Genomic DNA, 3,221 nt, shown 5'->3' with positions numbered 1-3,221 from the left:
GTGTGTGTGTGTGTGTGTGTGTGTGTGTGTGTGTGTGTGCAAACGACAAGATACACTGCTGAGAAAATTGGACAGGCTTACAAGGCGGTGAGACAGCATGGGAACTTACAAGCAACAATTGGGTTCTCCTGCTCTGGATTCAGCCATCCATCTCCCCGCAGACATGTCAGCCTTTTTCCACCAAGGAAAGTACAAACTGGTATCAGCAGGAGCTGGTAGTTTGACGTCATACTAAGAGACCCCGCAATTCATTCAGACTGAAAATAACACTGGGTTAGAAAAATGCAAGGAATTGTGTTGTTGTTTTAGTTTGATAACCCTGTATTTGTCATACCAGTGCAGTGGTCTCATTGAAGTGAATGAGGTGGAATCACCCTAAAATTTCCCTTCACATTGTTGGAGTGGCATTCTTGAAGGTGCTCATCGCCACCTCCCCACCGCGGCGGTCAATAATTAATAGGTGTGTGTTTGTGTGTGTGTGTGTGTATGTGTTCTTGTTTAGTGGAGGCACACATTGTCTATCGGCGCCTATGTCCACCCAGGTTCTCCTTGAGCACGAGTTGAAGAGTGTTTCTGGTTTTCCACATGGGTGAACTACAGTAGCCTTGACTGGGCCAGAGGGTCAACTGAGGGCGGTTCAGGGTGGCCGGGTGGGGGGTGCGTGTTTGCCTTACAATAGGCTTCCCAGCATTTCTCAGTGACCCTCTTACCCTGCTGCTATAGGCTGCACAACGTCGGCCATTAGTAGATTAAAGTAATCCTCTTTTCAGGGCCAGACAATTGCTTTATTAGCTGACCACACACAGAAGCCTGACCACCTTTTGTATTAGTGTTGTTGTGGGGGGCCCTCGGGGTCCCAGGGTGGGTGTTATTGGTGGAGGGTGGCCAGAGGGGGGAGTGGAGATTTGTCTCTGTTGTTTCAGCTCTCCTTAGCAATGCCATGCATATATTACTTCTCCCTGTTCAACACTTCACACCAGCCATATCTGTCTGGGTTCTCAATAGAGATGTTCAGATACCGGGACCAGTTTCAGAAAATCCTCGGACACTGTCTTAATGCTGGTATCGGCAAGTACTGGAGTTTATGCACCAATATGATACCACCTAATTTTTGCACCAAAACTTTAAAATAGTTTATATGTGTTCTTGTTCTGTTCTGTTCTGACTGACGGCCATACTGGATAATAAGAGAAAGCTCTACAGTATTCATTGTTTTTTTTACTCATGTTCCAGAAAGAGTTTAACAACAATGACAGGAATCATATCACAGCCATACGGGGTTAGTAGTATACAGCTGTTTAAATTTCATAAAATAAATGTATTTTTATACTCACTTGTATCTGATCGGCTACCGGTATCAACCGATACGCAAGTTCAGGTATTGTAAATATGGTATCGTAATGTTTCTAGTTCTGCATGTATGTGTTTGCGGAGGGGAGGTATGTTTTCTTTTTTTTTTATGGTGCAACACACACACACTTCACGACACCCTCCACACCTCACATTCCATACCACATATTGGACATATTGCCTGAATTACAATGAGCTTAAGTGCTGGACATGGATGTGCATGTTTGCAAATCCCCCTCCTGGTCCCCCTCCCTTCTTAGCATGCGGTCCAGATTTCTTTCTCTGAATCTCTCTACTGGCTTGTTTTTGCCAAAAAAAATCCCATCAAAATGCTGTTTCATCTCCTCTTTTCCTCAGTATCTAAAGATGTGGCGCTTTCAACTAAAGCAAAAAAAAAGAAAAAAAGTCCCCTTGAAGCCACTCCAAAAATGTGAGTTTATTCCGACAGATTGTTCTCTGTCAAAAGGGCATAAGCTGTTTTTTTTTTTTTTACAAGCCTGTCAATCAGGTGTGAACGGCGTCCCCTGATAATTGATTCAGCTTTTTCGATGAGTAGGGAGCCACTCAAGCTCAGGAAAGTATTGTCTAACAGTGTGAATATTTCATGAATTGCTGGGCTAAATTGAAGAGACGTGCCATGTTTCTGTCTGTGTCATTTCCATCGTAGTGTCCATGAGGGACGCTTACTATTTGCTTTTATAACAAAGAGCTGCAGTGCTTCGGGATGCATCTCTGCACGCTCCCTTAAGGACATATGCCAGTTTCAATAAAACAGGAGACTCATGCATGGCAAGTTCCAAATACTCTTCAGTCCTTTTCTTCCATCATTGAACATACACGGACTGAAATCCTCCACCTGTGAACAGAGAGGCCAGTAAATACACAGCTTCATTAAGTTAATAGATTCAAGAATTTGATGCACTGAGCAACCATTCACCTTGACTGTACTCCATCGGACATCTCTTTCCTCCTCGGAGGTCATGAGCCTTCACTGTTTATCATCACTTCCCATTAAGAGACTAAAGAGAGGGGGACATCCATCTTAAATACAGCTTTTTGATAATGTGATATTATTGATCCGCGCTAGGGAATAGTTCCCACTTACTACAGCAGGTCGGAAGTCGGGGTCAGCTACCCGTCAGCACCCAGGGGTAGGGACACAAATCATTGTCTCTGGTCTTGCCCAAGGACACTGCAGCAGGGTGGATGGATGGATGGTTGTGGCACTAACCTGGGCTCCCTGTTTGAAGGATGTCTCTCTTACCAACACAGTCTCGCTCCCAGCGCGACAAAATGCGACTCGTGGTCAGGTCAGGTGCCAAAAATCCTCTTTTAGCATCATATTTAGATGCGCTTCTTCGGGACTCTTGCTGTCACTTTTTGGCGCTCTGGGTCGGGACGGACGTTTAACTGACATTCGGCACAAGATCGGGACAGTTAGGTTCAACTTAAAATTACATAAAACTTAGACGGAATTCATTATTTATTCGGAAAATAACGTGTCCATCATCTTTAATCGCATAAGCCGTATATCGATCAAGATAAAATCCGATGAGACCAAACTTATTTCCTTTGAGTCAATATTCTTGAAATTCCACCACATTTTACTGTTTCCTAAGGCATTTTTCATTAGATATCTCTTAAGTTGGATAAAAACATGTCGATGGAGACATAGCTAGTATTTGATGACTTGGGAGTGAGAACCGGTTGCTCTTACCACTAGGGGTAAGATACGACACGATAATATCCCGATTCTTATGTCGCGATACAACATTATTGCGATTTTTAACATATTGCAATATTCTGCGATTATTTTTTCCCAATTTCAAATGATGTCTCCGAAAGGAAACTTTGTCAACATCTGTTTTATC

General features: G+C 43.4%; 1 protein-coding gene and 1 long non-coding RNA gene across 5 annotated transcripts in view; both read left to right on the top strand.

Moving 5' to 3' along the window:
- Positions 1-3,221, top strand: part of robo3 (roundabout, axon guidance receptor, homolog 3 (Drosophila)) — a 110,809-nt gene that overhangs the window by 41,309 nt on the left and 66,279 nt on the right. The window lies entirely within an intron of this gene.
- LOC116700401 (uncharacterized) overlaps positions 1-3,221 on the top strand; it is a 19,601-nt gene that overhangs the window by 14,016 nt on the left and 2,364 nt on the right. Inside the window, exon 2 of the long non-coding RNA XR_004334641.1 lies at positions 861-865. This is a non-coding gene — a long non-coding RNA (uncharacterized LOC116700401). The remainder of the gene's footprint in view (positions 1-860; positions 866-3,221) is intronic.

Source organism: Etheostoma spectabile, chromosome 13 (genome assembly GCF_008692095.1).
Source record: "Etheostoma spectabile isolate EspeVRDwgs_2016 chromosome 13, UIUC_Espe_1.0, whole genome shotgun sequence".
In the NCBI taxonomy this organism is placed as follows: domain Eukaryota; kingdom Metazoa; phylum Chordata; class Actinopteri; order Perciformes; family Percidae; genus Etheostoma; species Etheostoma spectabile.
Note: the sequence above shows the minus strand (reverse complement) of the source record. Positions and strands in the feature narration are given on the sequence as shown.